At 35.4% G+C, this 15,798-nt stretch overlaps 1 protein-coding gene across 2 annotated transcripts in view; it reads left to right on the forward strand.

Moving 5' to 3' along the window:
* Positions 1 to 15,798, forward strand: part of LOC102808232 (DNA repair protein RAD51 homolog 2-like) — a 119,503-nt gene that overhangs the window by 49,962 nt on the left and 53,743 nt on the right. The window lies entirely within an intron of this gene.

A 15,798-nucleotide genomic window follows, 5' to 3' on the forward strand; every position in this document is an offset into this window, starting at 1 on the left:
TATTGTTCATTTTCTAATGATATCTTCAGTTCTTCAATTAAAATGTGCATTTCTAACAGCAGAGCTATCTCATCTGACAGGCTGCTTGTTTACAAAGTTGAAAGAGATAACATGGTAATTATCAAAATAAGTAGGAAGTAGGAAGCATTATGGAGTTCACTATTAACCAAAATTGCCTTGAATTTTCTTTTGCAGTGGCATTTTTTTTGTTTGTTTTTTTAAAGACTATCAGGGATTTCACACAGTAAATAGAAATTTGTACAAGTGAACAAAAAAAGTGGGTTCATAAACTCTGTTTAATATTTCTTGAATACAAATTTATTACTATTGTACCGGTATAAATTATCATCTTAATGCTTTCATTTTAACAATGAAAAACTGACTGGGTCACCAGACAATTTATTTTGAGAAATAAGTGTTTGAAATGTCATAGTAAAATTATTTTTTCATATCTCAAATTTTTTTCTGTGAATAGGATGAAAAAGTCACAGAGCAATAATATTATTATTGATATGAAGTCCAATATTGTTAAAAGGATTTTAAAATATAATGTAGTGCCAGTGTTTAGTAACATGCTCAGTAGTTCAGAAAATTAATTCTGCTCAAACTGTTGACTTGTGAGGAAAAAAACATATTAACCTACATCAATAATCAATAATAAAAATAGATGATCAAGCTCTTGTTCAAGTTTGAGGCTGGACTTTGACCCTTTCACCTTTTACTAGTTTCAGCAGCTGGGTGAATCAATTAAATATATATATCGGGTACCGTATTTGCTCTATTAGAAGCACATCTACATAGAAGCAAGCAATATAGACCTAAGTTGCATTTATTGTAAACTGAATCATTAAAATATTGTTCTCTCTGATCATAGACACGCATCATTTATTTACAAAAGTGCATCTGGTTTTAATAGAGCAAATACAGAGTGTGTCTGATTGGCTACCCAACCCTAACACTTAACAGTCAGACCAATCAGAGAGTCGCTTGTTTGTTGACTATCAAATTCTGCCTTGTATATATATACTTCAACTAAAATTCTGCTTACTTTGTGCATTTCAAATGTGAAATTATATCTAAACTTGGTGCACAGACAATTGTGTTGATTGCTTTACATAGACACACACATGTTATACTGGACATAAAGCTCATTGTGTACAACTTATGCACAGATATAAATTGTGTACAAAATAGAACACTTACATGTGTATGCTGACTCTATTTATCATAAGAATTATTAGTACAAGGAAAGAGAGAGCTGTGACGTCCTCACTAGCATGTTATTATCAAATCCATTTTGAGTCGTCTTGTCATCAAGAGTTGAAAATTTTTCAATGACTTAGCTTTCACTATTGTTATGTAAGATGTTATTATCTAAACTTGCACTAAGGATAAACTAATTTAACTAATTTAGGGTGTTAGGGATGGACTAAAATTGCTGGTGGGTGAAACTGTGAAATATTTTTTTAAATAAAATTTATTCTAAATTAATTATTAATTATTCTTTGGTTATCTTAAAGTAATGTGTAAAACCAGGAAGTGGCGTCTGTTCTCTGTCCCACTCTGTCATCAAAAAGCAATTTTTTTCTCTGAGTTGAATATTATCAGATCTTTATGATTATCTTTACCATCAGTAATGATAATGCTGTTTTGAAGTCTTTGTAAATAATTATGCTTTTAAATATGATCTGATGGCAGAAAGTGAAATGCCTGACCTACTGCACTGTGTAAAAACAAAACAAATATCCATACATCAGCCTCCATTGAACATTAACTTAAATAAATACAAAAGGCACTGACAATAATAATATTCCATGTTCTGAAAAAACAAAGCAGCTGCTGAAATAGCTTTAAAAAATAAAAAAAATAAAACTCTAATCATATATATTTTTGAAATGTTTTTCTGGGAATTAGAATATGATGTTTTTTCAAGGAGGGAATTCTGAAAAGTATTTAGTTACTCTTCTTCAGTATCCTGGCTAATTATAGTAGAGTGTAACTATGAACGACATCAATACCTGTTTATAATATCATTCTCTGGACAGATGAAAAATTCAAATATATCCATTTCTATCCCCACACATTCACATTGCATGGAAACCTTTCTGGTTGATTTTTTTAAAACCAAAACAGACATCTGATTAGCATGTAGAGTTGATGAAGATTTGATGACCACAATTGAATTTAAAAAATGACAAAGGCCATGCTTGTCGTCACTTATTGATTTTCGTCATCTGTTTAAGTTGCAATCAATTTTCATCTAGAGTTGTTTTTTTCATCAAGTCTACCTTGTAATTTGTATGTAGCATGGGAGCTGAAGAGACAACAAAAATGATTTCTTTTTGTGTGTGTTTCATGTATCATAGCATATAGATACATTCATTTAGATGGGAAAACAATTCCAGCTGAACATGACAAATATTTATTGTACAATTTATTTCTTGTAGTACTTGATTGTCTGTCATTTTACTATAAATATTTAACTTACAATTAAAATCTGTTTTAAAAAACGTCATGGAAATTTGATTCTTCTGTTTGTGTTTAAGTGTGTTGGAAATTTATTTTTGTCTTGCACCTGTTACCATACTAAGTGGGTGATAGGACAAATTAACCGGTAGATTTAGTTTTATAATCTTATCATCACATGCTGGTAATACTAATACCAGAGTAAAGGTCTGAACTTTATTACATACTCTACCACCTATTACACCCATACCTAGAGATCATCCACACATGCGTTGCCATCAGTAATAATTGATTTTTTCTTTCAAAACATATACGTACACAATGGTTACTATGCTTTAAAAATATTCTTCAATTTCCTGTTTGAGTTATTTACAATGCATGATACCATAGTAACGGTAATGTTTATTACTAAATTAAGTAAAATATCTATTTTGTATAAAAAGATTCTTTTATTATCGGTGATTTGTATTTATTTATTTATTTTAATTTCATAGTACCGGGTATGAAATGTGAGACGTAGTTTGATAGTAGGATCATATCCACCATTTCATGAGTGATCAATACTTGCAGACCTGAACTTGAAGGAAAAGATTAACATGTTATCCATCTTGTCAGTGAACATTTTATAACATATTTGTTGCCAAAATATTCAAATTTTCTGTCATTTTAAGTATTAATTTTGTTTTCATACAGCAGCCCGGTGTGTGTTCAGTTGCATTCCTGGAAACTGACAACAGCTTTGAGTCATTATTTATATTAATATAATCATATTAATATATAATTATAATTTCATACAAGTTGTTTTGTACAGCTCTGTTTTAAACAAAGGAGATAAATCATTGATGGGAATGGCATAATTGAAACTACATTTTCTGTATCCCAAGGTTTGTCATATTAAACATGCCACTTTACCCACTTAAACCATAAATTGTCAATAACATACTGACACACAAATCTGTGGCAGTCATGTGTTGTTAAATTAATGAAAAATAATTGCCATTGTTCTAAAGTGACATGCATTCTGATGTATATTATTATTAATAAAAAAATAGTTCTGCATTAAACATTGGCAGTAATTACTACTCTTTAAATGTGGCTTGGTATTTCCAGTTGGTTATATTATATTCTCACACAAATAAAGGGAACAGAAAAATGCTGATTCTTTTCTCAAAAACATTGCAATGTTTTCTTGTTTTTATGTTTAATTTCCATTAAAATTGTATTTTAATTTGATATTTCACATCGCATTAGACTTGAAACATGAACAATTTTTCAGGTTTTTAGAGATTCATTCCTATTGTACACATGGTATAGAGTGTTGTCACATCAATGTCTGCAATTGGTTGCTTCCTACAATGACTATAATTGGATTGTTTCTCTATTCATAACTTTATACCTAGACATGATAATTTATAACATCAAATTGAAATAACCTATGATTTTACACTTTCATGAAGAAATAAGTGAATAAATGATTTACCGGATAACTAGCTTTACAATATACCTTGCTATCAGAAATACTTGTTTAAACAGAAAATTGTTGCCGTGGAGAATTAAAATTGTAATTAAGGCTAGTTTAAAGGGAGAATAAAGAAAACAAGGCAGCAAAATTAGTTTTTGTAATTGTTTGATCTTTAATGTAGTTAAAAAAAAACACCCTGACATGGCTTCTTTATCCTGCCAGTAAATGTGTTAAATAAAGTTGTACAGAATGTAATGCAAAGTAGAAAATATCAGCATAGTGAATTCAGATAGATTCTTACAACTAATCGTGAGGCGTTAGTTTTATGTTGTGAAATGGGGCATTTTATCTTCCAAAGTGTGATACGACTGAAAATAATGCTACTTAACTATGAATTACTTGGTAGATTATACTTAACTGTCTGTATCATGAATAGACATTTTCAGTGGTGTCATGGAATCTATTATCCTTGTATCTACAACAAGAGAGACATGAGCTGATGCCCTCTTAAATCATGTTTTGGCATCCTCACAAAGGCACATGAGTACGTAACTATTGTTATTTACGTTGTCATGAATTTCTGTTATTTTCTTCAACTGTATGATCCAGACTGTCACCACTGCTATTGCTATTGCCACATGGTTCCACCTCAATTAATTGGACATTGTCAGCTTGCTTAGTTCTTGCTTGGTAAAGAAGATCACAACAGTGTATGAACTCTTCAAAATCAACATGCTCTGGGAATTCCAAAGAGACATGTTGTTGGAACACACTTAGCCGGTCCTCTTCTAAGCTGTCATCATCCAGTCGGTCCAAAGAGCTGCAGTACTCCACAAAGTTTAGTAATCCATCTTCATCGATGTCACTTTTGATAAATTCAAAACGAAACTCAGCCAGATGTTCCACCCCCCATCGGGGATATTTTTGACAAAGTCTTTTGAAATCTGCCCTATGAAGTTTTCTTTTAGGAAGTAAAGTCATACGTCTTTGAGTTCCAACGTCCTGATATATTTGGTTGTTGATCTTCTGAAATGTGGTCAGCTGATATTTAACCACCATTCTGCGATTATTAATAACCCTTCGGCGCCCAGTGCTTGTGAAATGTGTCTGTGGTTCGTATAAAATTGGTTCAACAACCACTGGAAAGCTGGGCTTCACCCCCATACTGGAGAGTTTTCTCCAACATTCTTCTTTGACATACTCGGCATTCCAGCAAAGCTTAGAAAACATACCCGGCTGAACAGTGTTTATGTGTCGTTGATGTAGAAAACACTGTAATGCTGAAAACAACTATGGTTATGTGCATCATGTCAAAATCTTGAGTCCAACAGTAATTAACAGTCTATCTTCTTTCTTTAGTTTGTGACGTGTTTGAAAGTGTGTAGTTACTACGCAGTAGACACAGTGAAGTGAAATCCAATGCCAAGCTGCCATTCTAATATTTCCATAGCAGATGGCAGCACTCTGGCACAGTTAATCATCATGCAAGTCCGCACACAGGAAAGTAGTTAATCCAACAGTGTAAGAGACAGATACTCCACTTAGATAGAAATTCTTTGCATTAAAAGAAAACACTGTAACAATGGTGTTGTCTGCTGTTCACTTGCATGTATCTACACGTACACACACATTGAATGGTCAGCCTGTACTAAACTATGTAAAACAGCTGCAGTACTCTGTAATTGAGATGAGGTCACACACACTGCACACTAGGAGAGCTCCCTAACTCAATCAAACCTGTACATAACATTGATCTGTTTTCCCCTGGCAACCAGTATTTGTTATCGATACTGCTAAGCTAATTGGCCATCCTTATCAACATAAAGGCTGTGCTTTCCTTCTAGGAAAAAACACTTAAAATGGTAAAATGAACCTGTATGCCAACAAAAAGTTTATTTTTATACGTGATAACAGTTTATCTATCATTTGATCATAAATCATCTACTAATAATAGAGGAGAGGAAGTGTATGTAGGCACACTGTAGCATATTCTATTACTGTTACTTTTACACTATCCAACATTATCGCTGATTCTCTGCTTTTCACAATAATTAAATTGATAAATGTTGTTAATCATTCATTTTTGTAAATTGTTTTTTGTTTTCAATTTCAAATCCATGTGACTGAATACTAATTGTTCTGTTTATGGTAGAATTCACATAATAAAAATAAATACTATTGTGTAATGAAATAGAATAGAATTGAATAGGTAAATAGATTGGAACCATGAAGGAGTTTAGTGAATGAATATACTGAAACAATAGAATGCTCTAGAATGCCATAGAAAGCAATAAATGAGAGAAAAGAGCATCAGAAAACTTTTCACTACAGTGGTTGCTATTGTATTTATACTACTATTAGAATGGGCCACTAACAAAAGTAAACATTGTCATGCATGGCAAGTTGGATCTTCAGCTACCTCCATTTACTTGTAGTCAGTTATCACACATCTTAATTACTAAAAATAGTAGTGTGGGCCAAGAAAATGGTTGAGCTTAAAATATCAACTCACTCGATTTCAATAATTGGTGAAAGTATTTGAATTTTGACTTAACAATCTCAATTTTGTCAAAAAAAATTTAAATTCTACCCACGGTGTGAAAAGGTTGTCTCTTTGTATGAGTATACTTTCCACTCTTTGTAAGTAGACATACTTGAGGCTGCTTTCAGTTACAGTTGTTACCTGTGAAAGCACTCGACTGGAATAGATTGATGATTAGATTTAATGTGTAACCTGTTTATTTAAAGAGATTGTATACTATACAACAGACTGGTTGTAGTTATTTCTCTCATTAATGTTACCAAGTAGACCACATTGTTTGGCCAACTCACCAGTGGGAATTTCTATTATTATATAATCTTTTTGTGTTGTATGAATTCTAAACCTTGGATGATAATGCAGGTTATCTTTCCTTGTGTCCTTTACACCTATGTGATCCCAGAGATAATGTCATGTTTGATAACTTCATTTTTATGACATACTGGTACATGTTTTTCCCAATATGAATTTCTGTGCTTATTTATTATATAGTTAATTTCTGGAATTACTAACAAATAAGTTTTTAATGTGAATTCGCTGTTACCGTCTACTGTTTTAAGAGTGGGACACATTTCTGATCAGTGTACGCATAATAAATTAAGAACAGTACATTTAGTAAGTTAATAAATATATATAATACATTTGTCGGATACTTACAATGGTAATTGAAAATAAAAACACTTCCTGATTTTTTAAGACCTAATACTGGTGCCGCTGCACGTATGACCTAAGCTGGGGATTGGGCACCAGATGTTTTTGATCCAGACTGATATCTGACCTGGAAATTAATTGCCGGTGAATATTATTGCTAGTATATTTCACAAAATATATACCCTCGGTAGCTAAGAACCCCAAATTTATTGCTAAAAAAATCAAAATAATTATATCACGCTTATTATTACCTGTACTTTTATTTATTCTTTTCTTGGTAGTTGCATGTGTATTCAGTTGTTTCACAATCCGATTCAACATGGTTGACTGACTTTATTTGCTCCGTTTAGTCATGTACTTATTGTACATACTGATGAAATTGCATAAAACTTGGTACATAGAATATCATGAGACTCAGATGTGCAATAATTGTTTTCCAATAATCTGTTCTGGCCCCACCTTAGACATGACTTGACCTATCATGTTACACGTACACATATACAGTTTCAAAATGGACCATTTGCGACCATTTTAGTTGTGAAAATGCACCAAGATCAAGCATTCGGTTCTACCATTCTTGTGCCAGATTTTGAGTCTATATAGATGGATATTTTACTTATTTCATCTACAAAGTTCGAAAGAGGGCTTATAATTTGACCTCTGTCCATCCTGAATTATATATCAGAACTCTGTGGACCAAATCTGTTCATTATTTGCATGTGCCTAGTACTTTATCTAGGACATGTGTACGTATGATTTACTGACTTGATCCAAGATGGCTGTCTGGTAGCCATTTTGTTTTTTGTAAATGTGGTATCAAATGCATGCTTTGTCAGTTTTTGTTCAAATTTGGTACATATATTATATATGTTAGAATACACATCTACAACTATTCAATTCACGATTGGATAAAAGATGGCCGACTGGCATCCGTCTTGTTTTTTGAAAAATGTTGGATAGGATTTGTTAATTTTCATCAACAAACATACAATCATTATACATGTTGAGATACATTAGTTTCACAATCGGATCAAAGATGGTTGACTGCCTGTAATCTTGTTTTTTGACCATACTACTATATCTCCAAACTACTACTAGTATATACATGAGCCTGGACCAAGGCAATTCAGTTTGGATACAAAAAAATGCATAAATAGCATATCCTGTGTAATTTCTGACCATATAATATGATTTTGAAAGTCTAATTTAATACATATAATTTCTGTTTATGCCAATTATTCACTCTAAATTACTAACTATGCTTTTGGTCCATATTACTAAAATTTTGGCATGAATAACATTTACCCCAACTCCAACGGGGACTATATCATTAACAATATATATGGGCTCCCAATTTTATGAATAAAAACCTTAGCGGTCACATGACTTTTTCTGTCCTGAAGCATAACTTCTCATGAGAAAAATAAAATAATTTTCATCAGTCACATGGTTTAGCTCATTCTCCTTCCCAGAGTTCCTTGCGGTTAGATTACAGAAAGTATCTCTGCCACCACACACTGCCACACCACAAGACTTTTACTACGCGTATCTTTTGCGTATTTTTTTGTTATTAGAGGGCTCTCGTGTTGATTTATTCCTACTGAAAAACAATTTTTAAAATATTTTATCGATTGCTGATACTGATTTTGCCATAAATGCACTGCCAAGGATGAAATAGTTATAATTTACAAAAGAAAATAATTTCATCGCGGAATAACGGTTACTAAGGTGTTACTCGGCTCATCAAACTGACTGCCAGGTCGATTGCCAGACAAAGAAATATAAAAAAACGATGGCACTTAGGGGTATTGACGGCTAAATCGTTCTACTGTCACACCGTTTGTGCTACAGAGAAAAAAAAAAAAGCTTCTAAATTTGAAAACGATCAGTATATGCAAACAACGCGTACGGGTTCGAAAATCGAACACCTGCATGGCAATGTTTTGGTGAGCGTCTTTGAAAGTAGTACCACTGTGACGCATCGACCAATCAACGACAAGCATAAGATCACGTGGTGGCAGAGATATATTCGTAATAGAACTCTGCCTGAGAGATTGGGCTTAGCTGCCTTTTTGGAGTTTTGGCAAATATGGCAAAAATTTTGGGATTTGTTTCTCACATAAGTACCAATTAAGTAATCAATTTAACTTGATATTTTGTGTGCAGCATGTATGAACTAAGCTTCTTAAGAGAAAAATAAAATGTTAGATTTCTGAAAATAATGGCCACAAATTAGAGAATCTGCGACTCGTGAATGTTTAACTGATCAATTTGCTATTTTGCATGTAGCATATATGACGAAAGCATCTTGTGAGAAAAATAACATGCATATTAGTGAGTACCTAGAAAGACGTATTCTACTGTCAGCTTTCAAACTTGAACCCAACAAAACTGCTTTGTAGCTTTAATTTAAGAATGAAAATGCAAAACAAAAAATCGTTCTGGATAATTCAAAATCCTGATGACCTTTATGGTATAGTACAAAAGTAAGCTAGGGCAACCAGCTGTTTTTGATCCAGACAAATATCTGACCTGGAAATTATTTCTATTATTGTAGGTATTTTTTGTGTTTTTCTTACTTTAATATTAGCACTTGACTATGTTCAATTTAAAAGAATTAATATCAATAAATTTATTATAATAATTTCTGACTATTCTTTACTTAATTTATGTTGCTGTCATTTTTCTGATTGTAAAAAAAAGCAGCGTCTTTCATCTCAATGAATACATAGTGTAAAAACATTAATTTTCATTCATATTTAATCTCTTTATTTAATCATATTTACTAAATTTTTTGTTCTTGTGAATTTAATTTTTAACAATTTGACTTATCACTATAAATAACGAAATTAATCCCAAGTGAATAATTAATGCATTTACAGTATATATTCTATTTCATGTCTTACTATAGGCATTAGTGGTGGGTGTTACTATAGGCATTAGTGGTGGGTGTTACTATAGGCATTAGTGGTGGGTGTTACTATAGGCATTAGTGGTGGGTGTTACTATAGGCATTAGTGGTGGGTGTTACTATAGGCATTAGTGGTGTGTGTTACTATAGGCATTAGTGGTGGGTGTTACTATAGGCATTAGTGGTGGGTGTTACTATAGGCATTAGTGGTGGGTGTTACTATAGGCATTAGTGGTGGGTGTTACTATAGGCATTAGTGGTGGGTCTTACTATAGGCATTAGTGGTGTGTGTTACTATAGGCATTAGTGGTGGGTGTTACTATAGGCATTAGTGGTGGGTCTTACTATAGGCATTAGTGGTGTGTGTTACTATAGGCATTAGTGGTGGGTGTTACTATAGGCATTAGTGGTGGGTGTTACTATAGGCATTAGTGGTGGGTCTTACTATAGGCATTAGTGGTGGGTGTTACTATAGGCATTAGTGGTGGGTCTTACTATAGGCATTAGTGGTGGGTGTTACTATAGGCATTAGTGGTGGGTGTTACTATAGGCATTAGTGGTGGGTGTTACTATAGGCATTAGTGGTGGGTGTTACTATAGGCATTAGTGGTGGGTGTTACTATAGGCATTAGTGGTGGGTGTTACTATAGGCATTAGTGGTGGGTCTTACTATAGGCATTAGTGGTGTGTGTTACTATAGGCATTAGTGGTGGGTGTTACTATAGGCATTAGTGGTGGGTGTTACTATAGGCATTAGTGGTGGGTCTTACTATAGGCATTAGTGGTGGGTGTTACTATAGGCATTAGTGGTGGGTCTTACTATAGGCATTAGTGGTGGGTGTTACTATAGGCATTAGTGGTGGGTCTTACTATAGGCATTAGTGGTGGGTCTTACTATAGGCATTAGTGGTGGGTCTTACTATAGGCATTAGTGGTGGGTGTTACTATAGGCATTAGTGGTGGGTCTTACTATAGGCATTAGTGGTGGGTGTTACTATAGGCATTAGTGGTGGGTCTTACTATAGGCATTAGTGGTGGGTGTTACTATAGGCATTAGTGGTGGGTGTTACTATAGGCATTAGTGGTGGGTGTTACTATAGGCATTAGTGGTGGGTGTTACTATAGGCATTAGTGGTGGGTGTTACTATAGGCATTAGTGGTGGGTGTTACGATAGGCATTAGTGGTGGGTCTTACTATAGGCATTAGTGGTGGGTGTTACTATAGGCATTAGTGGTGGGTCTTACTATAGGCATTAGTGGTGGGTCTTACTATAGGCATTAGTGGTGGGTGTTACTATAGGCATTAGTGGTGGGTGTTACTATAGGCATTAGTGGTGGGTGTTACTATAGGCATTAGTGGTGGGTGTTACTATAGGCATTAGTGGTGGGTCTTACTATAGGCATTAGTGGTGGGTGTTACTATAGGCATTAGTGGTGGGTGTTACTATAGGCATTAGTGGTGGGTCTTACTATAGGCGTTAGTGGTGGGTGTTACTATAGGCATTAGTGGTGGGTGTTACTATAGGCATTAGTGGTGGGTCTTACGATAGGCATTAGTGGTGGGTGTTACTATAGGCATTAGTGGTGGGTCTTACTATAAGCATTAGTGGTGGGTCTTACGATAGGCATTAGTGGTGGGTGTTACTATAGGCATTAGTGGTGGGTGTTACTATAGGCATTAGTGGTGGGTGTTACTATAAGCATTAGTGGTGGGTGTTACTATAGGCATTAGTGGTGGGTGTTACTATAGGCATTAGTGGTGGGTGTTACTATAGGCATTAGTGGTGGGTGTTACTATAGGCATTAGTGGTGGGTGTTACTATAGGCATTAGTGGTGGGTCTTACTATAGGCATTAGTGGTGGGTGTTACTATAGGCATTAGTGGTGGGTGTTACTATAGGCATTAGTGGTGGGTCTTACGATAGGCATTAGTGGTGGGTGTTACTATAGGCATTAGTGGTGGGTCTTACTATAAGCATTAGTGGTGGGTCTTACGATAGGCATTAGTGGTGGGTGTTACTATAGGCATTAGTGGTGGGTGTTACTATAGGCATTAGTGGTGGGTGTTACTATAAGCATTAGTGGTGGGTGTTACTATAGGCATTAGTGGTGGGTGTTACTATAGGCATTAGTGGTGGGTGTTACTATAGGCATTAGTGGTGGGTGTTACTATAAGCATTAGTGGTGGGTGTTACTATAGGCATTAGTGGTGGGTGTTACTATAGGCATTAGTGGTGGGTGTTACTATAGGCATTAGTGGTGGGTGTTACTATAGGCATTAGTGGTGGGTGTTACTATAGGCATTAGTGGTGGGTGTTACTATAGGCATTAGTGGTGGGTCTTACTATAGGCATTAGTGGTGGGTCTTACTATAGGCATTAGTGGTGGGTCTTACTATAGGCATTAGTGGTGGGTCTTACGATAGGCATTAGTGGTGGGTCTTACTATAGGCATTAGTGGTGGGTGTTACTATAGGCGTTAGTGGTGGGTGTTACTATAGGCATTAGTGGTGGGTCTTACGATAGGCATTAGTGGTGGGTGTTACGATAGGCATTAGTGGTGGGTGTTACGATAGGCATTAGTGGTGGGTGTTACTATAGGCATTAGTGGTGGGTGTTACTATAGGCATTAGTGGTGAGTCTTACTACAGGCATTAGTGGTGGGTCTTACTACAGGCATTAGTGGTGGGTCTTACTATAGGCATTAGTGGTGGGTCTTACTATAGGCATTAGTGGTGGGTCTTACGATAGGCATTAGTGGTGGGTCTTACGATAGGCATTAGTGGTGGGTGTTACGATAGGCATTAGTGCTGGGTGTTACGATAGGCATTAGTGGTGGGTGTTACGATAGGCATTAGTGGTGGGTGTTACGATAGGCATTAGTGGTGGGTGTTACGATAGGCATTTGTGGTGGGTGTTACGATAGGCATTTGTGGTGGGTCTTACTATAGGCATTAGTGGTGGGTGTTACTATAGGCATTAGTGGTGGGTCTTACGATAGGCATTAGTGGTGGGTCTTACGATAGGCATTAGTGGTGGGTGTTACGATAGGCATTAGTGGTGTGTGTTACGATAGGCATTAGTGGTGGGTCTTACTATAGGCATTAGTGGTGGGTGTTACTATAGGCATTAGTGGTGGGTGTTACTATAGGCATTAGTGGTGGGTGTTACTATAGGCATTAGTGGTGGGTGTTACTATAGGCATTAGTGGTGGGTCTTACTATAGGCATTAGTGGTGGGTCTTACTATAGGCATTAGTGGTGGGTCTTACTATAGGCATTAGTGGTGGGTGTTCTTTCGGAAGTTTTTGGATGGATATTATTTTACACATTGTCCAGAGTTCAATAGTCATGACGATTAATTTCTGAATGCCTTTGTAATGATTGATTGTATGAAGTATATTTCTTGTTTATCCAAGGTTTCTTAGTCTACATATGTTTGTGGCATCTATTTGTGACCTGTATTATATGTATGTACAGTTGGTAGCTGATTGTGCTGTTCCCAGGGATAACTTGTATCAATGTGTGTTATTGGCCTACATGTATAACTACTACTTTATGTTTAGTCCCCACTCGGAATTGATGTCTGTCAGACGCCATCATATCTCACAAATGTTTGGACCGATTAAGTTCAAACTTCACATATATCATATCGGACATACTGGTATGCACTTGCATTTGTTTTATGACCAGCAAAAACACTACATTGTATTGTGGGTATAAGAATGACTGGTGCCCTGAGTCACATATTACTGTTCTAATGTCCATTACATATTTCTGACATTGATGTTCAATTAACTCAATCAAAGTCAGTTTTTGATTGGTTGATTACAAATGTCATCAATATTTGAATTCCAGTTGTCCGGAGATATTTCCAAGCATTTAGTTATACTGGCCAATGAATGAAAAGTATTTTACTTCACATTGTTTAGCTTTGACCAATGATAATTACTTATTACAGCTGTGTACTTTTAACAACGGACAAATGCCAGCCATGCCAAGGGACACTGGCCATTCTTTGACCAACTTATGTATACCATCAACCAAACCTGACACATGCTTTAACAGCCGCAACTTGACAACAGCCTCAACTTGACAATTGGTAACAGCCATAAAGCCATTGACAACACCAGCCAGTGAGATCAGCCATATGTAGTTAGTCAGACCCGCCAGTTTTTGCAATAGCCATATGCCATTGGTAGCTCCTTGACAACAGCCATATGCCATTGGTAGCTCTTTGACAATAGCCATATGCCATTGGTAGCTCCTTGACAACAGCCATATGCCATTGGTAGCTCCTTGACAACAGCCATATGCCATTGGTAACTCCTTGACAACAGCCAAATGCCATTGGTAGCTCCTTGACAACAGCCATATGCCATTGGTAGCTCCTTGACAACAGCCATATGCCATTGGTAGCTCCATGACAATAGCCATATGCCATTGGTATCTCCATGACAATAGCCATATGCCATTGGTATCTCCATGACAATAGCCATATGCCATTGGTAGCTCCTTGACAACAGCCATATGCCATTGGTAGCTCCTTGACAACAGCCATATGCCATTGGTAGCTCCTTGACAACAGCCATATGCAATTGGTAGCTCCTTGACAACAGCCATATGTCATTGGTAGCTCCTTGACAACAGCCATATGCCATTGGTAGCTCCTTGACAACAGCCATATGTGAAATTTATTCTGGAATGTATAGGAACAAACCCAAGATGAGAATTGGAGCAGGGGTTATCTTTTCTATACTGTAAAGGGGGTAATTATTCACTGGGTTTTAATTTAGCTTATTTCGCTGACTGGAAAAATGCGCTAAATTAAAACACAGTAAATATGTAAAATTTAGCATAGAACACATTATCTAAATGACGAAACCGTGAATTTAAAACCCACTGAATATGCCTGAAATGGTAAATCAGTGAAATTTAAACCCAGTGAAAATTAGTCATTTTACAGTAGTTGAAATTTCAATAAGTTTTGTTAAATTAATATAGATATCAGTTTGTTAAATCTCTTTTGTAGTTGTTGCTGTTTTGTTTTTTTGTTGCGAGTATTTACCCTCGAGATACTGCAAATTAAAAAGAAATTACATGGCTTCCTTCAATACATTTTATTCCTTGCTATGAATAGATCATTGTGTTGTGCATATGCACCATCAGCTCAAAAGCAGCTGTACAAATCCATCTACTTACACATGAAAATGTCATTTACGTCACGTACATATTGATGTGATGATGCCAAGGAATCTTGTGTTTTTCTGTCAGTTGTGGCCTCTCTATCTCTCAGTGAATCTTAACTCCTGGTTTATTATCCCATAACATGTGGTTTGATGTTATTTACAGTGATGGGAAAGTTTGCAACTGTGATCAAGTGCTTATGATGTCAAACTAAGAAAACATATATGTACATACATCAAAGCTTCATATTACTTCATTATATTTATAATGTTAGACAATTCTGAGTTTTATTTATGATTTTAGTTTGCTTGGTATTTCCAGCTTATTTTGGGTATTAAATATGTGTATTGCGCACTATTGATCACATATATCATATTTATGTGGTATACTATAATGGCTATATGAGAAGTGCATATATTTTACATCAAACCGACAAGCTGTATGAGCCAAGACCGGGGATTTTTTAATGCTGTAAAATATTTTATTTTAGCTAGAATTAATTTTTGCTGAAATGATTTTTTGGGTGTTTTGTATGGAATATATTTTTACTGATTTCTGACCAGTTGAATGTGAAATATAGGAAA

This window comes from Saccoglossus kowalevskii, chromosome 2, assembly GCF_978046115.1.
Source record: "Saccoglossus kowalevskii chromosome 2, keSacKowa6.1, whole genome shotgun sequence".
Classification (NCBI taxonomy): Eukaryota; Metazoa; Hemichordata; class Enteropneusta; family Harrimaniidae; genus Saccoglossus; species Saccoglossus kowalevskii.